Below are 25,019 nucleotides of genomic sequence, written 5' to 3' on the forward strand. Positions count from 1 at the left end.
CAAATGGTGTGAAGGCTTCGGCGCTGCTGCACGCACCCGCTGGCAGCAGGTTGTGTGCTCCGAGGGCAGTGGGCACCAACAGGGTTACACGGCAGCCAAGCAGGCACGTTTGAAGTTTTACTCCTATCTAAAACTCTATCAGGCACCTAAACCCTTGAGGGTTAAGAGGGAGAGTCTCCTGAAGGTGAGGCTGATGTTCTTTTTATCTGCATTCCTAGATTACTCCGAGGAGGATAACGTGAAGTCATTCACTGAAGATTATGGCATTGCATGAAAGGAATGTAACATCGGGCCATAAATTAACAGAAACGGGAAAAGCTCATTCTCGGCTCCTGCTTGTTCATCCAGCGCCTTGCACATGACCCCTCTGCACCAAGGACTTGGAGTGCACCAATGTACCTTTTGTAACTGCAGAACCCGCCACGCCACGCACGTGGTGCAGAGATAATGGGCAAAGACAAGTTCCCCGTCCTCTTGTAATTTCAGGTGTGTAGAACATAAGTTTTTACATTTTTCTCAAAAATGTTTTGAAAAAAACCTGTTTTTTGCCTCTAACAGTTCACGTCGAGTAAAACAATTCGATTGTGTGGCCTTGATCAGCGTTAGTCCAAGAGATGCCTTTCCCCTGTAGCATTCGAAATGTAAAAGAAGCACGAGTTCGAGCGCAAGTGTAGACGGGTTTAGTTGCATTTTAACATACTTGCTGGTCAAGGTGAGCCCAAGCCATCCTAATGTGACATGCTTTGCATAATCTGGAGGGGATTAGTTATTAATACATTTGGAGAGAAAAAAAAAAAGTCTGTTCTTGCCTCAGTGTTTTTCTTCAATGACACGCGTGCGAAATTAAAGCTTTTGCGGACAGTTGATTATAAACTTTCTCAGAGTCTTAAGCGACAGACCTTTTCTTGGGGCTGCCAAGATATGTTCTAATAGCTCTGATTTTTAGCTGACGACAAAGCTGTATTTATTCACTGGGGATTTTCTGCGCTAATAAACATCAGGAAAGTTTCTGGTTAAGAAAGCTTTTTGTAGGTGTCCTCCTGACCGCTTTTCCATGTCTATTTCTATAACCTGTAGGCAATTATTGCTGCTGATAAAAAACGAGACACAGCTTAACCGCTTGTTTGCATCTGTGGAAGGCTGTGTAGGGCTAACATTGAGAGTAGCTGTTTGTGATTTGGACTGGAAGTTTTGGAGAGGGGCAGAGGGAAGGGTTCAAGCTCCCAGTGCCTGAAGCTGGCAGAGGTGTTTCTTCTCTGTGTGCCCTCTTCCTTCCCACCCCATTCCTTCCACCCCGAGTCACTCCAAGCTGGGGGTCACCTTGCTTTTTCCTCCCTTCCTAGTGTGCGTGGCAGTGCTGATATCTGCATGGTGTTTCCCTGAGCAGGTTGTTCCTTGCACAGGCCCTTAACTAGGACTTTAGTGCTGGTAAGCTCTGTCTGCTGCCTTAAGTGGTCAGCCTAATGCCCTCTCATCTCTTCCTGTGACTGAATTGCTTGTCGTCTTAACTTGGTGGGCATTTCCTTCAACGTGCATGTTAGTCTGGTTTGTCTCCTCCTTCTGGAAAGCTGGGAGGAAAGGACTTCTCACACTGAGGAGAGTACAGGCTTAAGAGGAATCTGGAAGCGTAATGTGAACAGAATTTCAGGTTTGTGACCCTGCCAGCGTGGTGTCAGCATTTTGTCCAATAGGTTGGAGAATTTAATTACCAACTGTGGGAACAAGTGTTTCTCTGCCTTGAAGGTGATGTTCAGCCTCATTCCGTTCCCTCGTGCCATAAGCCTGCTTGTACATACCCAGGGGAAGGGGAAGCTGTTGAAAATAAATGAAGTAGGTTTTGAGTAGGTTTGTTGCACCTGATCCGCAAAGGTTTAATGCGTTTGCTGCACGTAAACTCTAGTTTTATTCCTTAAATGTTATTTTTGTTTTACTTGCATAGTGCTATGAATAATCATTTTCTAAATTACTGTAGCACGTGGTGGTGTTGACAAGGTAGTTTTCTGCATGTTTGTAGTGTATGTGTTGCTTAATTTACTATCCAGAAGTTCTCTTGCATCTAGTACAGATTTCTGGTAATGTTCAGGTACCTTCAGGGGAGGAGAGCAATCAGAGCATTGCACAACTTCATAGGTTAAAAAAAAAATGTGTAAGCTGAAGCCTTGCAGGCTCTTCTGCAGTGTGGGGCTTGTGCAGTTCACTATGTAGCACATGGAGTAAAAATAGCCTGGCGGTCAGGGGATGTATTCATTTTGATGTGCTGGAGATGAAGGGCAAACGTTATGATTGTGCTAATTATGCTGGGAGTCTTTATGTCCTAGCTGTGTTTGAGCTCCGTACGAGAGCAGTAGCGATGGGAGGAGAACAGAGGCCTTCCCTGGTTTTGCAAGGGAAGGCTCCCTCCTCTCCCGTCCTGTTCATATTTGTTTTTAAAAGTTTTTGGGGGATGCTGGGGCAGAGTTTTGCATTTGAAGGTTGTTCTGGTCAACCCGAATGTATATTTGGGGTATTGAACCCCAAAAGAGGGGTTCTCTGAAGTGGACCCCCCACTCCTACAGGGTGTCCCCTGCAGGACTTGTTACTCCTGCAAGAGTGCCTTGCCTTCTGCAGGACCTCCCCTGCACGGCCATCTGGCCTTTCCTTTGAATAGGGACAGTGAGGCTGAATAAGCTGCGTTACAGCTACCCTGTTAAATCTCAGTCAAAGGTCCCTGCTGAACTTGGGGAACATTGCAGGCTGTTGGGCAGCGCTTCTCCCGAATGCTCACGTGAAGGAGTGATTGCCGCTGGGGGCTGTTTCCTTGTCTAAGACATGCTCTTTATTCTTGCGGTGGCCCAGTACGCTGCGTGTTGGATATGTACGTAGCATTCCTCTGAAATAGAAAACCACAGCCTTAGTGCTCCTCGCTGGAAACTGATACAGAGACACAAACTTAGCATAACTTCAGCTGGCCACCTACTCTGCGGTGGCCCCGTAGCTGGCACTCTTCTCTGTTGACACGTGGGTTAATGCTCTGAGCAACCCGGGAGTCGGTCGCTTCTGCCCAGTGGTGTAAAGGGGAAGGTGAGCCTGTTTCACCTTCTTTTCTACCTGTTGGCACCTCAGTACTTAAGGTTTGTGGGTTTCACAGCGATGCCCTGATGACACTGAAGTGTAGAGCAGTCAATAGTTGTACGCTGATCCTGGAGCAACGCATAGATATTGCTGATATCCCCACTTAATTTTCACTCCTTGCTGGAACTGGTTGATTGACAAAGCGTATTTATGAATGCTCATTTAATGTGGCCACGTACAGAACTGGTTCGAGTGCCTTCAAAAGGCCTAAGGGGCGCAACTCGATAAATGCAGTATTTTGATGATATGCATTTCAGTTAGCAAGCCCTACTGACTGCATTTCTTTACTTTCATTGTATGTTTGTAACTGAGATTTCAGAGCTGTCAGGTGTGTATCCTTTTCCTTCTACAGACTCATTTATTTTAGTACCCCTTATTGTATTCTGCCTATGCTCTTCTTTTCTGAATCTCCTCTTTGTTATTCTCCTAATAATCTGGTTCTGTCTTGTGTTCGTCCATCTGTCTGCAAAGGGATTCTTTATGTTCCTTTTCCTCCAGAAACGAACAAGTGAATTAATTCCTTCCCCGTGTTAACAACTTGACTAGGAGGAGTCTGGGGATTTTGCTTCTCTGAAGTGATGCTCAATCTCAGATTCATTGTATGGTTGGTGTTGGCTCTACTATCTGTGTATTTCTTGAAATAATAAATAGAGAAGTTATTATGTCTCTCTCTGGTGAGAAATTTAACTTCTTCAGTATAGTTCCTGAGTACTTACGCTACCTAGGCAGTTAACCTTTATCTCCTCTAATTGAGAGACAGCTGCACTCAAGAGTAATGTGTCACTTTAAACACAATCTAGGTTTTAAATGACTACATCAGAAAAGGACATGGTTTTAATAATGGTTGTTAAAAGCTATCTGACTTTTTGCAGGCAGTCCTAATAATGAGAACTCTGTGATCTGAACTACTGAACTTCTGGAATTACAATAACTTCTGTTAATGTGCATGATGCAGATTCCTGGAAATTTGAGGAGCAGTCTTCAGCAGCCGAAGAATGCCGTTCTCCCCGGATCTGTGGGTATCAGGGGAACAGAAGCAGGATCAGTTGGTGTCCAAGAAGTAAGTTCTTGTTCTTTCTCCCGACATACTTCTACTGAGGTGCGCGTTTTTCCAAGACGTGTAATGCCCAATTGTATTCATGCACCTAGATGAGCTGGATTAAATGCTGAAAATGATGAGACACTGAGGAAGTGCATCCAAGAAGATGCACTATATTTGTTCATACGTCTACCAAACTCTAATTTTGACATCTCTTTTCCAAATGTTTGGATGTTCTCTGTCTCATTTGGTGCATAATTTCGACTGCTTGTCTGCAACTGCTGCTGTCTCATTGCTGAGTGCAGGGGGAGCCTGCTTCTTTTGGCATTTCACAGGGAGCTCAAATGCAGTTGGAAGAAGTAGATTCATCAGCAACAGTTGGAGATACTCATGCTGTATCATAACAGCTGTGAACTTGAGTTCATATAAGTAATATGTGCTTAATCTTCCAGTGCTGTCAGCGACAGGAAGAGGAGGAATGATTTTTTTTCCATATTTAATGATGATCTTAAATAAGGTTTTTGACAGGCAAATTTGAAAGTGCATATTACAAAACAAGTTAAGAAAACAATTGGTTGTAAGTCAAGATTTTTCAAGTTTTATGCAGCTTTCAATTTGCATTTTTGTCTGTTGGTATTTCAGTGTTACTCAAATATGTTTAAAAACTGATTTAGCCGTCTGAGTTTGAAAATCACTTCATCTGTATGGAAGGCGATAGAAAATAAAAGCACTGTTTTTGGTTTCTAACAGTGCTTGGAAAGTCTTGTTTTGGTTGGCACTTTTTTCTGTTGTATGTGTTTTTTTTCCCCGTTTTTTTCACTATTAATTCGTTTCACGTTGCTTGGGTATTTCAGGAGAGTTGAGGGAAAAACAGGTGGATATTTTTTTTTTTTTGATTCTTAAACTCCACCAGTTTGCACCTTTCTTCTTCTATGACTTGAAGTGTAAATTCATGAAGACATTGAAAAGTGTGCCAGCCTATTGGAAAGTTGCTTTCTGTTATGTAACTTGTATTTGTTGAAAACTTTATCAGGATTAGTATAAATCAAAGCCTGTTAATTGCTATTTGAGTGTTGGATACTTCTGCAAGAATACGCATGTATTCTTAACGTGCAAGAAAAGTACAAATTAAAAAATAGTGCACTAAAGATAGCTGATGGCATTCTCTTGCCTAACGGTCCATACTGAGTGATAAAATGCCTCACATCACAGTTTTAGAGTGACCTTGCCTTGACTTTCATACAGATATAATCTGTTTGATGTCTTTTAAAAGCCGAAAGGAAGCCATACACGGAGTGACATTGAGCATTGTTGCAGACATCGCGTCCTTCATCCAATTAATTCAAAGTAGTAGGATTTTGTAGTCTCTTTACTCCCCCCTCTCCCCCACCCACTTTTAAGTTGTAGATATTAGGCCAATACATTTACAAATGAGAGGCTAATCTCTGTTTTGTGACCAGGAGTAATTAAACTCAAATCTTTCCGTTCTGCAATCAGTGACTTGCATCTAGGGACTTTTTTGGGTTTGTTTTTACAATCCATGTAGATTGTCTTGCAGGGTGATTTCATATTTTTCTCAACCGACGTGTGACGACTTGATGGAACTTGCCAGGATAGGAATTCTTTTTTTATTATTATTTTTCTCCCTTTTCAGAAGCATCATTACAGGAAACAAGCTTTCTTACCCCCACGCCCTTTGGTAGACCTCCCACAGGGCTGTAAGGACCTCCTCATATTGGCAACTCTGTGAAGCTGGGCACCTCGCTGAGAATTTCATAGCTTTCCTTGGTAGCTCTGCAAAGTAGAGGGAGAGTCAATCTCGTGGCTCCGGAGTGGTATATGGATGCCAAGTGCTAAGAATTCCTGGAATGTAGAGTTGTGCAGCACTGATAAAGTTTGCTTTGTTTCCTTAGTGACTTGACCCATTGAGAAAACGTGGTTCCCTAGGAAGCTTTAATAGCTCAAAGTTGGTCTTGAATAAAGGGAAAGGCCCCAACGTAATTCGGCTTGTTTTCACCTGCTGCCTAAAAGATTAATTTTCTTAACCTTAGCACAAAAAATACAACCCTGAGTTTTGAAAGTGATTTATAGAGATCCTTCACACTTATCACTTTGAGTAAATACGCCACAGGCTTCTGCGTTGCAAACAACTGCGGTCTGTTCATAACCTGCTTGGTTTACGGTGCAGTAATTTCATTGGGGGGCGAGAAAGTTTCAAGGAAAAACACCTTCTAATTAGAGCGATATAATCGCTCCGCTCGCACGCTGTGGTTTCGTATGACTTCAGAAAAATAGTTGAGTGATTAATCTTTAATTTTACCCATCATTAACTTAATAAGGAAACTGGAGACAGAATGAAAAACAAACAGCAGAACTGTACAACCGGGGCATGGCTGTGCCAAATCCTTTTGGCTCTTTCATTCGGTAAGCGATGCCGTTCTGGGAGCACGTGAGGTGTGGCAGCGACTGGTTACCTCAGGTGATTTGTAGAATTTCTCCAACATGTTTGAACTTTATTGGAGCCTTTGCAGAGCTTGCTACACGACTTCCTCCCTCTTCCCCACAATCCCCTCTGGGTTGTTTTTTTTTTTTTTTATTTTTCCACGATTTTATTTGGAAGCAAATGTTGCATAAACTAACTTCTAATATCACACAACTCCCTCGCATCCACTTTGCTGCGGAGCAGAAAGCCATCCCAAGCAGTTTGGTGAAATATTCTTAGGATGAGTTTGGGGCTATTTTGGTGTCGGCTGTTACCTCCAGTCCTCTTGCTGATAAGTTAACTTGCTCGGCTGCGTGGTAATGCAGCTTTTATACCAAGCGTGACAGGATTGCTCTCGCGCCTTGGAGAACAAAACAAATACAACAATGGAAACACGTTGCTTTTTTGTCATATGCCCTCATTGCAATCCTTCCCAGATGTAAAATAGGCAACGTAATTCTCTGAATGTAGCACTCGGACAGTAAATATGCCTTGAAAATGTTTCTTTGGAAGTCGGACTTGTCTTTATTTTGTTAGTAAATACTTAGGAAAACAGCCCCGTGTGCGTCTGCGTGTAGCAACACAGCAACAGAAGTCGTAGCTATCTTAACTAACCTGCTTGGAGGCCTCTGCATGTTCATAATATAAAGTAAACAGCTGAGGAATGTGTATTGCTGTTGACAGTGAGCGACTGTAAACATCCTCGACTGGAAGCTGTGAAGCAGCAGATGGGGCTTTCAGTCGGATGTTTGCAGCTGCCAACTGCCACAGACGTCAAGAAATTTTTGACACCTAAAGCATAGTTGTCTGTTTAAAACTTCTATTCTATTTGGTTTATCACAGACATATGAATTTAGGCCAAACTTTTCTACATACGACTTAATCTTTCTGGTGATGTCTCTGTCTGAATCTCTAGAAGCCATCCAGTTTCTCGTAGGAGCTGTGAGAAGCTCAAAACTGAATAGAAAGTAAAACGGGAATAAATCAGGCTGTATTTTTAACGACAAGCTTAATTGTAAGTTTTCAGAAGCGAGTTGCCATGCAGCTTGCTTGGCTGTACATGTTGCTTGGCTTGTTTTCTAGGCTCCGCTGAAGTTACGAGATTACCAGATCAGTGCGTACACGCAGCATCTCCGTAATAGTTCATTTAGCATTTGAAATCCTAAGCCTTGTAGGAAGCAATCACTTACAGGGCTTTTGGAAACCAGAAATAACGCCAATTATAGCAACCATGGAAAAAATGATAAAAATATATTTATTTTTTTTTCCTGGAAGAGGCCAACCCTGCAAAGCGAGGGGGAGGTCAGGGAGATTTTGCTTGATTGGGCTCTTGTCTGACATGTGCTGCAGCGTCTCGGTTGTTTGCAATCCCAGCAGTTCTCCCCCTTCTCCCTTTTCCGTTCATTCTCCTCGCCTCTCCCCCCTCACAAAAGAGGAGGAAGCGCTGAAGGCTGATTCATACGTTTCTAGAAGTCAGTCGAGACGATTTGAAGACTCTGCTCCTGCCAATTAGTTTCACGTGTGGGTGGACCCCGGAACTTAAATGTGACCCCAGGATTGTAGCTGGAGAGAAGAATTTATGGGGCTGGGATGGTACTAGGCCACCTCTGGCCTAACAGCGACCGCCGCGGTACCAGAAAAAGAGCACCGAGGTTAAAGAGCACTGAGGTTGTAGCATGTAACCGATCCAAGCTGATACTGAAAGCACTTGTGTATTCGCTCTTGAGAGAAGATAGGCATCTTGCTGGTATGTATGTTAAATACCTACACCTTTGGTAAAGAGAGTTTTGTTGCTAACTTGTTTTTTCTTGTCCTCAGTATCCTTCTTTTTCAAATATGTATGCCTGTGCATGCAAAAATACAAGGGGGCATTAACACGTCCCTTGAATTTCACAAGATACAGATAACAGAGGACTCTGAAGTTTCTGATTTTTATTTTTTTTTTTTAAAGGAGCTATTATCCTCTCAGGACTCCTATAAAACACTTTGACGTGTCTACCTAAAGCTCTGTCTGCGAGGTCGAGAACGTTCTGTGTTTGAGGGAACTTCATTAATCCATGCTTTGCAAACCGGTTTTGGTGGGCTTGCCCTGGATTTGGGTTATATTGCATTTCAGCAGTGCTTGATGGCTCCTGCTGGGGATAGCACTGGACATCATCTTGCATGCTTTGCCATCCGTGGTAGTATTGAAAATCTCCTGGCAGGGGATTACAATCTAAAGACCAGTTAGCAAAGTGAAAACCAGATAAGGTAGGCGGGGGACAAATGGGAAGAGAGGAAACCTAGGGGTATAACGGGAGGGACTTAAGGCATGATTATAGGGAGTGCTGTCTGTGCCCAGGTGGCTGAGTTGCTAGCTTCATGAAAATGGAGGAAGACAGAGGAGATGTTGTCTTAGGCAGTTGTTTTTCTAGCTATAAATATCCTGAAAGAAGATAGTTTGGTAGGATGGTACATAAAAGTGAATTTAGGACAGACGCATATGAAGTTTTTTGTTCTTTTTTTTTTTCCCCTGTTAAGTACAGCAGAGGAAACAGGTTAAATAGGCAGAGGTTTCCAGAAGCCTTTTCGTACAAACCTAAAACTCTGAAAAACTTGTAGTGAATTCAGAGGAAGAAAAGTCCGTATGAACACAACATTTGACTTGTAAATATTGCTGTCTTAGCAGCATACTGAGATCAGGGGCCGAGGCAGGTGTCAGAAACGGGGATTACATTCGCTGTAGAAGTAGCGAGAACCTTCTGTGAGCATTGTCACAAACGTGACTTGGTACTGTGACTGAGGAGGAAACAGGACCCAAGGGTAGATTTACAAAGCTTTCACTGAAATTTCACAGTGTCAATGACAAGGGAGAAATGGGAATTCCTGACAACAGTCAGGTTACATTTGTGAGTGATCGGGATGGGTGTTTCTGTTGACGAAACAGGACAGCAGATGAGGTGTAGTCCAACAAATACCAAGTTTTTAGGTGTGTCCTTTTGCAGCCTTTCTAGCCCTAAAACTAGCGACCCATAGAATTTCCTAAGTGACCTTGTAATGAAACCTATGGCAGTTGGATGCACTTGCGAAACACTATCTAGGCAGAGGATTCTTAACATAGTCCCTTCATCTGGAAAGCTTCCCTATATATTTGAAGAAGAGGATTGAGCAAGAGGAGAGAACTTGCATAGGCAGAGTATTTAATATCAAAAGCATTAAGTACCTCCTGTGAAGATTTGCATATTGATAATATTTGTGCTTTGGCAGGAAATTCTTTCAATACCCATTCTATTACCCTTCTTCCTGAATTACGTGCTGTCTCAAAGTTCAGCACGTTTCCTCTTTGGAAATGTAACAGTATGTTGGGACCGATTTGTTCAGCCTCTCATCTCGCCGCCTGCACGTGAGGAGTTTTCTTCCAGAAAAACAGCTTCAGACAAGTAGCCCGCTCTTCTGCCAGCCGCTTCTTAAAGCCTGCTAGGAGTCAACTTGAGAAGACTGCTAGCGTGGTGGTCGGTCCTTAATTTTCTGTCTGCAGAGGAGGCAGTTCTGTGTTACCCTCGGTGCTGCTCACGACGTAGCACCCTATGCTGGTTGAGATCACTATTTTTTCACTTGGAAGCCAGGCACTTGCTTTCAGGCCCTGGCTTCCAGATCTGGGTAGGTGCAGTCGAGCCCTTTCCACCCTGTTATTGAATTAATGGATGTATTCTTAAAAAAGCTATTTCCTTACCCAAACCTGTTTTAAAAGCCAAGGGCAGCTCTTGCTTGAGCAGTTCTGGTTTTGACTCTTCAGAAGTCCTATCTGCCGGTGAGGAAGGAGGAAAAATGGGAAAGCTGAAAAATGCTACTTACCCGTACATGCTGTTTATGGAAATCATCTTGAAAATGACAGGGCAGCTGTTGGAAAAGGCACAATCCATCTGCCTACATATGCACTTGTTATGAAGGGAATACAGTTGATGATGTGAATGGAAGGCTTTCAGTGCTGAGCTGCTGTTCCTACTCAAGCCACATTTGAAACCTTAAATTGTTCAGATATGTGCCTGGACTCTTTGCCTGAAAAATGACAGTGTTTAATAGCCCCACTTCTTAGGGAGTTTTCTTTGTTACTGATATGTGAAATAGGCATTATATATATGTTTGTGCTCAACGTGCTTTTTTTGTTTAAAGATACAGTAAGACAAGATGAACTAATAGTGTCGCACTGCAAGAAATCTGCACTGGAAAGGAGGAGCTTCTTAGATGAATAGGGCATATAACTTTTTTTCCCCTTAAGCAGTAATTTACAGACCAAGATGCGTGAAATCATTCCGTTTTTTTTTTGCACTGATATGTAATAACAGAACAGTCTGCATAAAGTTGTTTTTTCTTTTTTTCCCCAAAACCTTCAAACAGTTATTATGAAACAAATAAATGAACAAAGGATATGAGAAGGAAGCCACGTGCCGTGCAGTGGCCTAGCATTTTTCCAGATGATGGCTCGAGGCATCTTTTTAGCTGTGGATGTAAATGTAACTTACTTTATTTCACAATACTTCTCTTGATTTAATATGGATAACCACCCTTTTGCTACATTTCAACCTTCCTGTCTCTGGCGGTTGTTTTTTCTTGTGAGTAGACTGGAGACGTTTTCAGTAACTTTGTCTTGTGTTACTCCTGAAGATTTTCATATCCGCACACTCCCTCCCCTCTCCCCCCCAGCTTTGTGTGCCCTTTGGTTTAATGCATTCCTCCTTTGATAATGCAGAGCAAAGCAAATGAGCTCCAGAGCTTCTGCCTAGCAAGGCAAGAATATCAGTTTGAAGGGAAGAATATTGCTCAGAGTTTTCTGCTGTCTCTTCTGGGCGTCCAGGTGTACTTCACTCAATAGCTGGTCTGTCAGTGCCTGCCTGTGCTCTTCGTTGCACTCCTGTTTTTATTCTTGCCTTCTGTAAGGGCAAAGAACTTGCTCTCAGATCTTCTGAGATCTTCTGTTGATCTTTGTTACTTTGCTTTGACCACTTCACTCATCTCTTTGTCTTCCTCCGAGGACTCACCTTTATTCATTAAATACAACTTAAGCTGCTTTCTTTTGTGTTCAAGGCTGTCACAGCCTATGTATGTATCAACTCCCACAGACAATTGTCCTACAATGCTGTTCTCCATTACTGGCTTGAAAATTTTCTACCCATTTTCAAACTTTTCTGCTCAATTTCAAAAATAAAAGGTTAATCAGTCAACACCTTCCTAACTACTTCATTGTAGTAAAAACCTTGGGAAGAGTTTGTTTGCTCATCTACAAGTTGCAGGCTTAGATATCTTCTTACAATAATTTTTATATTCCTTTTTTTTTTCCTTGCCCTGATCACTCTAAAAGTACACAGAAGGTAGGATTAGTATTTTCTTATTGCATCATTGATTTTGCTGAGTCGGTAGCTGTGTTTCTGACGTGTGCTGCCATTTCTGGGGAAGCTGTCTACTTTATCCTCTGCAGAATGATGAATATGTTTCTTTATCCTCCATAAACATTTTTGCCATTCAGCATAGGAACATGCTCATCATTTATGTTCCTTTATGTGTTTTTATACATGTATATATGCTCAAAACTAATTCTATTAAGGAATTCTGTAATACAAGGCTGACGTACTCTGACTTCTTTTATATATTTATATTATTTATGTATGTCTATGTACATGTGTGCAGGCATGCGCACGCACCAGCAACGCTGGAGATAACATGATATGACTTGAGAAAGAGGGGAAGACAGAGGCAAAGGGGGCTGTGCAGATCCTCAGTTCTCTTTCCATCAGTTGCTTAGATGGAAAGCAGAGCTCTGTGCTAAGCAGGGTAATCAGCCCTGTGTTCTAGAGTTTCTTAATGCAATTAGTTTCAAGCACTCTCGTTGTTCTTCTGGATGACTTTATCCCATATAATATATGCTCATCTGAAGCTCTTGCTTGAAAATTAATCCTTTAAAAAAATAAAAAAGCAGAATATCTAGTCTGTTTACATTAAGAACAAATGCTACTGTTCGGTTAGAGCAAGGATCTTATTAGCATGCCATCAATTTAATGTATAGAGGCTGAAATGAACTGTGAAGTCCCTCAGTGTGGATTGTTGCAAGCTATGTACTCTTAAAGCCTTTCTGCATATCTGGTGCAACTCCGAGATTCATAGCGGTGATTAATGCTATAGCTATAAGTGCTCACCATCAACATCCTGAAATGTTTTCAAAACATATGGAGTAGTTTTTAAAAGCTTAAACTAAACAGCAGTGAACTAGCTGAAAGCCTACATACGACATATTTGTAACAGTGCTTACTATCTCCTTGAAACTATGTGTTCTGTGAGGGGTTTTAGTATTTTTTTTACAAATAGTGATGTCCCTTGAGACACTGCAGCAAGTAGTTACAACTTCTGGGTAATGCAAGGGAAGGAAGATGGATCACGAAGGTACAGCCAGCTCTGTTCGGGGAAGGATAATGCAGGTAGCATAAATGCTAGCTCCTGCATGAGCTCCCAAAACCAGCTCTGGTCCTGGACTTACAGCATAAGAGCCTCGTGGTCCCCCCAGCTTGGAGCAACAGGGATTAAAATACGAGGTAACTCCGCTGGCTCTGCAAGGTTGGCACAAAGTGCTGTCCGATAAATCACGTTAAACCTTCTCCTAGCTCTTCTTAGAGCTGCTTCGCACATACAACTGCATCATCCCAAATACTTCCCAGGAACAGGCCAGACTCACTTGAAATGGCTGTATATGTTCTGCAGGCCTCGTTATGTTAGGCCCAGCGCAGTGACGCTGCAGATACGTGGCTTTTTGAGCGTATGTGGCCCTCAAAATGGTGTAGCAGCCATCTGGCAGGTCACATAAGTACAGGTATCTGTGGATTGGCAAAGGACATCAAAAATGGTAGCTTTCTTATTTTCTGGGCAATTAAGCTTCTATACAAACAGGAATTAAACAGTCTGAATATAAACATGGTGTTGACTTAACATCAAAAATGCTGGAAACGCAGTTTCTCTGTCCCACGGTGTGTTTGTGTTGTTATCCTAACCTTTGAATATGCTGTGAGAATCTGATTGTTTATGAAAGCTGGTAGGAAATAGTTGCAAAGAGGGTTCGTGCTGCTGAACTTCCTACAGCTGTGCTGTAGTTGAACACGGCTGAGCTGGGCCACTTGAGGCTTGCCTTAACCAAGAAGGAAATGCCCTTTTATGTGGCAATTTATGTGATTAATTCTATATATATATATATTTAGGAATGGGTTGAATTGTCCCCAGTTGCCATGCTTATTCTTCTCCTTTACCTTTAAAATCAGTGTAGGATAACTAGCTCGGATGTGGGTATCTTGGCTTAGAAGTCTGCATGGGGTTAGATGAATACAATCTTTTCCTCTTGAAGGAGGTTATTCAAAAGGTAAAAAACTTTTTGAACCGCACGAGGTGAAAGATGAAATGTGAACAGGAAAAAGCGGAGCGCTTTGCAATAGCTTGTGAAAATCTTACTAGCTGCTGAAGAATCCACAATCAAGGGAGATATCAAAGATAAAATGGCTCAGAAGAAAGGCAGGAACTGCTATTAAAAATACTCTTTCCCTTCCTCCTGCCACCAGAAATCCCTAAATAGATAACTGGCAGATGTTATGCCATGAATATAAATTAGCGGATAATGAAGCAATGTATAAAATTAGTAAAGTGGAAAAAAAAGGCTTGGGTGGAGGCAGGACAGCCGGACATTTAGAGAAAGTAAGATTTTCTTAGAAACAAAAGGAGCTTTAATGCTGGTGCTCCGTGACCAGGTAGAATCATAAAGATGCAAATACTGCATAGATTTTTCAGGTATACGCTTAAAATGCTAGATTTTAGTCAGATTGGTGTTGATGTCATTCTTTCCACTCTAGCAAGCTAGGAGGATGTGTAACAGCTATTAAAGTACGACATAAATTAGAAGACGCAAATAATATGTAGTAAGGAGTTAAAGAAGAGTAACATGAGAAACTCTGTGGAGTGCTAATGTAAAATTAAGAGCACTCCAGATTACAGATTGAAACTAGTTTGTGCCAGTACTGGGCAAGTAGTGTGTGACTGTTTTATAGGCTGTCAGCTTGATGTGCGTTTTGGGAAGAAGTACTGAAGTAGGACTGGGACCAAGTCATGTAAGGATAGTAAATCAGTGTGAAATGCTGGGAAATGGGACTCATCTCCTGTGTTGTCCTTTTATTTCCTTGTAAGTCAGGCAGATTAGTAGTCTCATGTAAATGCTAGCCTTTATGATGTATTTCAAGATTGCGATTTGTCAACCCAAAAATCCTGAGGGAAAAAATCGAAATAGTAAAAGGTGTAGAAACCCAGCATCAGTGGGATTAAAAATTGCTCAGCAGATTTAAAGCTGTAACTGCCAATGGAGGATCATCATTGTGTAGTATGTTTCCCTGAGGTGCAGAGCGCTAGATGCTGCTTTTTAAAAATTTTTTACCATATCTTGTGTTTACTTTTTTGGTGGTTCTGGTGTTGGTTTTTGGTTTTTTTTTGGGCGGAGGGGAGGAGGAAGGAAAGCAGGATTGTTGTTTGATAGTTAGATGGTTGTTTAATTGTTAGATTGCAGGTGAACTAACTATTGGAAAGGTACAGTGAACGTGGGAAGATGTCACGTAGCAGTCTGTGTACATCTCTTAGGAAGCAAGCTGGTAGCACTCATCTTGAATGCAACCAAAATACACGTGCATCTAGAAATCAGAAATTTAGGTTACACTTATACTTTATTTTTCTGTTTGTTTGTGAAAAATGCCGTATAGGTGCCTCCTAGATAATTGGTTCAAGAGTTGTTGTAGGCCTTTTTTAAAGGCACAAGAGAGAATTAAATGAAATGCTCTGCTTCAAGGGTGACTGCATTATAACAGTGAGGATTTAGAAGGGAAAAACGACACTGTGTAAGCCTGGGTGTTATTTTGGACTTTTTTCCAACAGTACATGCTTTGAGGATAGCCGGGCCATGGCTGTGCCCTAGCGCGTAGCTTCTGTATTGGAAACGGGAAAGCAAGATTGCTGGTCGATTGCAAGGTGGTGTGTCATGTTAGGAGGTAGAACAGAGGGAAGCATGAAAAAGGAATGTCTTGCTCAGCAAAGAAGGTAAAAATGAGGGGAGGCAAGTTGAAAATAAGGAGTAGACGAACATGAGTGAAACAGGGCTATAAAATTGAAAATGGGCACTGCGAACCACGCTTTGGAAACGCTTTGATTTTTTTGCTCAGGGTTATGAGTTGAGCAGTTGAGCATTACTCTGTCAGGCGAAATATGTCATCGCTGTACCTCTGAAGCATCTGATCAAAAGCATTCTTGCATGCCTGAGTGACAGGGTGGAAATAGAGCATTGACCAGCGCTGTGGGGAGTGAGGGTGGGGACAGTGTTTTCAAGAGATTGGCCTTTAACTAAAGGTGTCCTGAAGGAGTGTAACTTTATTTTTTTTGAAACGATGAATATTTAATGTAGTCTGAAAATCAGGCCTTTAGGATATGCATCCATGCAGCCAGCAAAGGATGCTGGCCTGTAAAATGTAGTTGTGCTCTTTGATTCCTAAAGAGGATCTTCAAGGTCATTGTATGGCTTCTGTTGGATAGTATTTTTTTAAAGGAGTAAAACTTGGCTATATAAAAATAGCACATTAGAAGTGTTGTTTGAGAGTTCATGGAGTTGTCTGGTCTCAAAACTGAAGTAGCTGAGCTATAGATTACTTCTAGTGCGTCAACATGCAACACAACTATGAGCTGAGGTTAATAGATCACATTCCTAAGTCAAGCTGTCTCTGATTCATCTTTTAAGCGTTGTTCCAGATCTTCAAAGGAAGCCAGATTCTCTACAGCAACAAATGTTTCTACTTCTCCCAGCTTACTGAACAAGTAAATAAGTCCAGCAAAATCCAAATGCAATTTGGCAAGCCAGAATACTGCTGGAAATGCTTGCCAAAATTGCCTTGGCAAAAGCTCTTCTCTGTTTTCAGTAGATTTGGAATGAAATCAGACAAGATCTCAGCTCTCTCTCCATGGAAACCTAGTGACGGTCTTAAATATTCCTACTACTGGGTGCATTGTGTGTGATGAGTATAGCTGTAGGAGCGAGCAGTGCAGGGTGGTTTCCCTGTACACCACCCCTCGTCTTTGAGCTGTGAGAACTGGGTTATAGCTACATCAGTGGAATCATTCACATGCTTGTTAAATAAATGGGAAAGAACAACCATGTGTGCTTGTAAACTTTACAATTACGGGACAATACTTCCTCCGGTGTTTAGAAGTCGGTAGTTGTTCTGTTTAAATCTGATCTGATTTCTGTAGGCAGAATGCAGTCAGAAGGGATTCTGGGTTAACAGCTGGCAGATTAATGATCTTCTATTAGCTACATAACCCAGGAGATGGAAGAACCAAAGAATAATGCAAAGAAGTATATATTAATAGCATCCAATGTATTTTTTTCTTCAGATTTCCTGCAGTGCTAATAGCACAGATAGAGATGAAATGCTACCGTTTCAGCAGTTTGCTAGCAGTACAAGGCATATGGTTTTGGGGCGTTGTTTAAGCTTCCTAGGTATTTGTGGTGGTAAGAAACTTCAGGGGGATGGAAAATAGCATTTTTGCACTTTGTTCCAACAGTAAGCAGGTGAAGAAAGAGTAATAGGTGATGGCAATCAATAATAGAATTGGGGACGGGAGGGGGAATGAGTAAATTGCAGTCTAAAGAGAGCAGGAAAACTGCCATGGACTCTGAAATCTCTTGTAGGTCCTGTTTCTACTTCTATTTATTTTTTAATTTTTATCACAAAGTAGGACGGTGCAAGATGCTGGTGTGGCCAGTAAGGATGGGTAAGATGGATGCTTTTCAAATGCACTGTACATGTAAGATTCAGATCCCAAAAATTAGACAGCATCTCCCTCTGGAGGTCTTTAAAGGCATCTGACTGTGCAGGGAACTTGGTACTTGATTTAGGAAGGCAGCGTCGTTAAGTACCCAAACCTTGGAGTTATCCTGGATAATCCAGTGACAACTTCACCGCCCTGCGTGTTCAGTCAAAGCAGAATATGTGGTAGGACCAAACTGGTCATTGGCTGAATAGGAAAACTAACCCAGACCATGTGAGTAGGTTTTATGCACAACACTGAAGAAAAGCTGATGAAGGAAATTGATGCAGGCAGGCTGTATAGAAGACTTTGGCCAAAAGGTTATAGTCTGATCATTTGGCAAAGTGCGTAATGGATCTAGGCAAGAGAGTACATGCGGCTGCTGCTTCAGATGACTGGACCGTAAAGAAACGACTGCAAAGGCTAAAATTGATTGAAATATTTTAGCTGATACAACAAAAACACCAGCGAGTAGACTATTGTATAAGTGATAGTTTGTCAATTGACAAAAGAGATGCATTCCACTCATGAGTGATGCAGAAATTAGGTTTTCTACTGCACCAAGTTTCTGTGCTCTCTTCACAGCTGGTGAAGATTTAGTCAATATAGTCAGTAGGGCCTAGACAGCAATTCAGCTGACCCTCCCTCAGGGGTTTAGGTCACCTAGTGCCAACCAGGATCTCCGGACTGTTGGTAGGAACTGCACAGGGCGGACAGACACAACCTGGGACCTGCAGGGTTTACAACAGAAGCTTCTAGAAGTGAGGTGGGACATCCCAGGGTGTTCGAAGTGGTAGCAGATGCCTGTGTCTAGGTATGTGATAAATGCCCCAAGTGTCTGCTGTAGGATAAGCTGAATCTTTTTGTAGGCTTCATTGACTGTAGTAGAAGTTTATATGGCTTTATATGGTTTAAGGGTCTTGAGTGGAATCCTTAAATGTCTTTCTCTCATTCTTCTTTAAGTAGCCAGGTGTACCTGTCTGGATAAAAAAATGAAGAAAGTCTCGGGAATTGGGATTTGCACAACAGCATATATTTTATAGGTCAATGCAATGTTACATAGTTGTCAAGTGCTGACAGTATTTAAAGATAATCTGGCATTTAATTCCCTGAACAAGTCTTTTTTTCCTTGAGTAAGTCTCAGGATTTAGTACCTCTCTTGTCCCTCCTGTCTGCTGACTGATCCACATGGATGTGTTTCTCTAGATGCATGCAGAACATGGGGGAGCTCTGTAAAGTTGCAAACACCGTGTTTGTCCTCTACCACCTGACAGCCCAAAGACTAAAGGGTTTCAATTTCAAGATGGATCAAGTGGAGCACATTGGAAACCTGTAAACAAGAAGTCTGATCTCCCCTCTTTTTTCCCCTTAAGTCTGCACCATAGCAACTATCTGCATGGAAGGATTTTATGTCTTCTATGAGGAAATCCGTAAAGAAGCCTTGTTGTTCTTTTGTTCGTTTCTATTACAAAGATGTATTTATATGAACATAGCTGATGCGGTCTTGGAAAGTTGGATGGTGTGTTCATGGGAGGAACCAATTGCAGATACCAGCTTAAAGACTTATTTTTTCCTGTTATGCTTCCTTCCCCGTTGATGTGTACAGAGTTGAGAATCTTATTGTAAAGGATCCGTGAACTCATACTGAAAATAATGTGCAGGTTTTCTGGTCCAAGCATTGCTTCTCCTCAGTAGGAAGTTGTGCAGGTTTTCCACATCTTACCTAAATTGAATGAAACCGGTAGCTTTAAGAAAAGAAGAATGTAAATGTTTCAGTAGAGAGTTTAAATAATTAAAATTTGGAACTGAACTTGTTTTAGCCTAAGGCATTTTGCAGTTGTTGCTTCTGAGGACAGCCTTACTTCAGAACGACCTGTATCCTTTGTCAACACGGCTGGTTTAATACTGGTTCAGTCCCCAGTTCAGCAAGCAGAAGTGTGTTGGGGGGGAAGAAGGGGCAATTGTTTCTCGTTAGGATAGATGCAAAAAAGCTGGAAGCAAAAAATAAAGGCATGGAAAACATCTTCCTTGCAGTGGTGTCAGCTGGACCCAGATCTAAGCATGTGTTCTACTTCTGTGTGTGGTTATATGTGTTTTTTTCCATTGCCAGCTGCCTGTTTGCTATTCGTGAAGGTGCTTGCACCGTGCATCTGAAGCTCACGTATTCATGTCTGGGTACTCACCTTCAGGTGCATGTGGTTCACCTTGGTTTAGAAAAGCTTGGTCTTCTCTTCTCTCAACTTCAGTATCTAAGTATATTCATTCATCTTAGTTAAAATAGATTTAAAATGTTTATAGAAGAAGTACCTGGTGCTTTTAAGTCCCTCAGACTTCTGGCACTTGCTGTGTGGAGTCTTGGGAGATGGGTGATGGATTTCTCTGACAGAAGGAAGCTTTCTAAACAGGTGGCAGACTGTACTTGCTAGGTGTGTTGAGTTACAGAAGTGTTATACACAAAGATACTTTCTCCTCCAAGAAAGCTGTAGAAGCAGCAAATCCTCCTAACTGCATCTGTAGACTGCTGTTTCAGATGCTGGTGAAGTGTCTTTGTTCCTAGAGATTTGGTAGCTCATAATAAAACTTGTGTATTTCAACTTCTAATGTATGGAAAAGGTATTTTTGCTTTAAAAGTAAGGAATTTTTAACTTTCTGAAGATGTTTCGTGGCTGCGGCAAATCTGTCGTGTGAAGTATGTGAGTGGAAACAGCATGTGCTAAAAATTGCATCATGAACTAAAGCAGGGTTGTGACATACATCATATATTGAGAAATAGTTTGCATTGGATTCCAGTTCCTTACTGTAAAGGACATCTGAAGGTATAAATCGTGTAGATTTCATTGTAAGCAATAAATCAGATCTGTTTTAATTGCATTTTGCCAACTTTTTGCCTTTTGTTGCTAGTATTTTTGCTTTAATTGGCTGCAACCAGTTTTCTTCTCTTAAGAAAGAACTGTCAGCTGGTAGAAATTTCTTTGAGCTGACCAAAAAAGTAACTAACGTGCCATTAATGCAGTCATTCTTGTAGGCTGATATATATTATGTGTTGGTTTTTTTCTGCTATGATTTGTTTCAGCTCTCATTTTCAGTTTCCAGTCACCTTAAAGTTAATATTAATACAATATTTACATTTTGGAAGACAGGGTATATGTTTTCAAATCTTGTCTGGGAAATTACTTTTGCTGTAAATGTTGCTGAATTAATTAATTCTCTACCTTTTTAAAGAAGATGAAGATGTGATAGAAAACTGCACATCGTTCAGTCTTCTGTTTCACATTTATCATTTTCAAAATGGAGGGTCTTATTGTTTTAAAAATTAAAATCCGAACCTAATTTAACTTTCAACTTCATCTGCAGTTCCTGTTTTAGCATCTCTTGACATTACCACTGTGTTGGTGGGAGGTGTCGTGTTGCTGGGCTCTCAAACAAAGTTTCCTGGCACCAGAATGAGCGGCACCAGGACAGATTTTCTATTATGAAGAGGGTGTATATGTTATCATGCTTCTGAAATTTGTGTTTTTTTTTTTTTTGACCTCTGCTGAAATGGCTAACGGGTACAACAGAATTGTTTTTGATGCTGTTCTGCAGTGGCTTCAGTGCAGCTTGTGATGCCTGCCTGGGCTGTGAGCATCCAAGTGTCGGTAGCTGCAACCTAGAAGAGAGAATAGGGTATTTCTAGCTGGAAATGTGTGTCAGGATAGGTGAGAAAGTAGGCATCGTTGCTTTTTCATCTCACCACAAGGCAAACACAGGCTCTCTGGTTATTTTGCGTGACCTTCTAGCAAACAGCCCGTGTGGCCCTTGCTCTCTGGTTTGTGCTCAGTGCATAGGCTAAAATTGGGATGTTGCTGAACCCCATGTAATGCGCCAGTTCTTCAGATAAGATCCATAGATTTTCAGCGCTGGTCAAAAATATCTCCAGAAAGGAAGTGCCCGAGCTGCTCACATCCCTTTCTTCTCCCTGTAATACTTGGCAGGCTTTCACTGAGCTTGGTCAGGAAGTTAATATGGTGTGGTAGTTGGAGAGGTCACTTCCATCGAGCAATCTGAAATACTAGCTGCTTGCTCTCATCTTCAGCCAGGAAGGCCACAGAGAGGACTGTAGGCAGTCACTTGAGTTTTATGTTTAATTTTTTTTTTTCCCTTTGGTGCTTCTAAGATTTCCTGGTGTTGTAAGAACTTGGAAAAGCAAACTAAGCTTTTCTCCACTGGATGGCTGGGTCTAGAAGGGATTTCTTGCAAATTGCTTTTTCTGAGAAGTAGCCCACTAATTTTTGTACCAGGGAGAAGCTGAGCTGTGGAGGTGAGTGGCACCAGTCCAGGTTAACACGGTGATTCATGGCCCTGACTAGGGCAACAGGATGCAATTTAGCAGCCTCTATGCGGGAGTAGGCATGGATTTTTTTTTAAACATTTTTTCCATTGCCAGGCCATTAACGTATGAAAAATCTTATGCCAGGGCCTGTCTCTGCCCTTATCTTCTGCTGCTGACCCTCGAGTTTCTCCCTTCCTGCTGCTCAGATGCACCCTGAACGCCCGTGCTGCCTCTGAGTGGCAGCTGGGGCTGCCATAGACATCAGCTGGGTGACAGCACTGGGGGAGAGGGAGAAACAACAGCAACTGTGATGTGCATTTCTCGTATGCCTGCTTGCCTCCTATTGTAAGTTGACCTTATGATGTTACAAGTTTGAATCGTAGGCAAAAAGCATGCTGAGAGCAGCTTTCTGCTACTTCCCTGGGTTAGTAGCTAAGAGACTGCAAACACTTCAATTACCAAGTGGACTGACCGGGTTTTCCAAAAGTTATAATTCTCATGAACTCCGTGAAGCTTAGAGTTTATATTTATATATCCTACTCCTGGATTATAGTTGTCTGTATTTATTTGTATAAGCATGGGGTACAGCATGTACTATTTGATGTACTATTTTTGATGCTCGCTGTATTGTTCCACTTCCTTAAAATAAATAAAATTAAAAATAGGCTAATATTTCACAGCAAGTTAAGTGGTGAAAGGTAGATGCTAATTAAGTATCATTGTCAAAGTGTATGTATGAAGAGCTACACGTGACACCGAATCCTTGTAAAATAAATACTTCAGCTACCCCTGTCTTCAGTTTGCCCAAACTTAGTGAAAATATTGTTTCAGCATAAAAAAAATAAAAATAAAAAAAATCCCCAAGCCACAGTAATAAAGCATTCCTTTATTTTATACTGGCACCACTTGGGCCTTGCATTTGTCTGTGTGTAAGGCAGCAAGAGGAGGAGAGGTGGGGATGGAAATAGAGAACTGTTGCTAAATTGGTACCTTTCAGTTCCTTTGTTCAGCATAAGATTTACTTTAACCACAGTAAAATAGATGTGGTTTTTAAAGAAGCCGCTGTTTGAAATGACTAAAAATGCATCAACATTTGACTAATGCACAATTTACTGCTTTTTCATGGATTTTTTTTTCTTTTTTTTGCTTCAAACTTTTTTGTTGCACGGTATCAGACTCTATCGGTGACAGTGCCGTTTGTGTAAACACCATCCGCGGGCTGGCTCCAGGGCTGTGTTTGTTCAGAGAGCTAGGCGGGAGACTCCCTTCCAACAGAGGAAATGGGCTGATGCGTATGAGCTCTCACTCGAGATTGTTCACATCCCCAAAAGCTGTATCCTCTACAGGAAAAACGGGCTTGGATCCCTGCCACGGCGTGGCCGTGATGTTAATGAGTGGGAGAAGCCATGTGTTCGTCGCCTGCCGCAGCAGCAAGCTGCTAATTCAGGGAAGGGGTGAGGAAACAAAAAGTGGGGTCGGATGAAATTGAAATGTGACACTTAATCCTCTTCTAACTGCACGCGGCGTGCCGAGCGTTGTGTTGCAGGCGGTGGGGTGAGGGACGCGGAGCTATTGAGCGTACCTGAAATCTATGCAGCGGGAAGAACCAGATCAAGTGGGATCTGGATCCAAGCCTCGCTGCAAACACATTGTCTTTGCCAAACAGAAACCTCAGCTGGGTTTCTGTAGAACTGAAGCCCTGCTTGTTTTCATCCCGCAGCAACTGTTGTTTAATACAGATGAGCAACTTGATCTTCTTGGGTTGCTCACATACCATAGTGATGAGCCTCACCGAAATACTAATAAAGAAGTTTTAGACCTACAGCCTGTTTAGGAGAATATAAAATAAGTCCAGGTGAGTTTTGCTACGATCCTTATGTTAAAGTAGGGAGTTGAAATCCTTTTCTGTTTAAGGGTTGCTGCTTCAAGTGATACCTATTGCTGCTCTTAACTTTCATTGGTCTTACTAGGTTGGCAGCCCGAGCCTAAAATGAGAGTTGCTTTTACTGTCAAGTTGAATGATTTCATAAGCAGTCGGCTTGGTGTTAAACGTGACCATCCCTGTGTGCATTTTGGACGCAGGGTGTTCTCTGTGAGCTCCCTGGTGCGGCCATGGGTGGCAGTGGCAGGGCGATGGCGGTGGGCCCGGCGAGCCAGGGGTGCCAGAGGCCTCTCGCACAAGGACTATGAAGGGAGGCTCTGGAGCTCTACCTCACGCTTCTGTTCAGATGCAGGGTTGAGGAAAAGCACGAATGCAGCTTGATAGAAACTAACTTGGGGGGCAGAGGCTGGCGTCGTGTGGTGACTGGAGGTGGAGCAGGGGGAAAGATGAGCATGGACCGTGACAGGCCTAGACCATGGCAGTAGTTGCTGTTAGTTTCAGTGAGAAGGGGTAGCTGTAAGAGGGTATAAAGGACACTTCTCAGTGACTTCTCAGGCTTTTTTTACTGGCAGGAGCGTTCCGAATGTGTTACAGTCACAGCAAGACTTTTGCCTTTCCTTAATTTAGAGAGTATTGCGTAAAAGTGAATCTGGAAGAGGAAGAGACCCTGGATGAGGCAGAAATGTCAGGAGCAGCTGAAAGGGCTGCAATTGAGCTTTTGTGCATAAGGAATCTGTAAGACTGGGTGGTTGGCTGGGTCTGTAGAGTTTCTGTATTGATGAGGTGTTTGAGTTGGCAGGCCTATTTTTCTTGAGCAGTGATGGAGAGATGAAGAAAGATTTCATATGTACAGAGACAGACTTGGAGTAGAGGCACTTCTCTGGACCGTGTTCACAAAGGTGACAATTTTTTTTAATTGCAAAGTAGATTACCCAAAGACTAGACGTCCAGATGACCTTTTCAGGATCTCCACTTTAAAAACAAATGGAAGGCGTTCTGATAGGAAAGAAGGAGAAGACTACATATATAAAGCAGGCTAGGTCTGGGCTATCAAAGAAAGGATGACTGACAGCTCAAAATGCGTGAGGATGGAATAGTGCAAATATCTCTGGCCTTGGCAAGAACACTGTTAGCTGAGCTAACCTGAAGAAGATCTAGGATGGAAATAGAAAAGTGGAACTTGAGGCAACTACTGTGCTCAGAGATTAAATGAAAATCCAGGAAGTGAATGAAGAGGTGAGAAGACTGAAGGATTTAAGGTGTGGGAAAAAACAGCCAAAACATGTAAATTACCTAATAATGGTAAACGCATACTTGGCTCTAAAACTTGCTTGTGAATCCT

General features: G+C 42.1%; 1 long non-coding RNA gene across 2 annotated transcripts in view; it reads left to right on the forward strand.

Annotated features, from left to right (window-relative positions):
- LOC308191566 overlaps positions 1-25,019 on the forward strand; it is a 44,259-nt gene that overhangs the window by 2,938 nt on the left and 16,302 nt on the right. For both annotated transcript variants that reach the window (XR_013948124.1, XR_013948125.1), the window contains exons 2-3: positions 219-486; positions 4,067-4,171. This is a non-coding gene — a long non-coding RNA (uncharacterized lncRNA). The remainder of the gene's footprint in view (positions 1-218; positions 487-4,066; positions 4,172-25,019) is intronic.

Source organism: Anser brachyrhynchus (assembly GCF_964034855.1).
Source record: "Anser brachyrhynchus genome assembly, chromosome: 3".
Classification (NCBI taxonomy): domain Eukaryota; kingdom Metazoa; phylum Chordata; class Aves; order Anseriformes; family Anatidae; genus Anser; species Anser brachyrhynchus.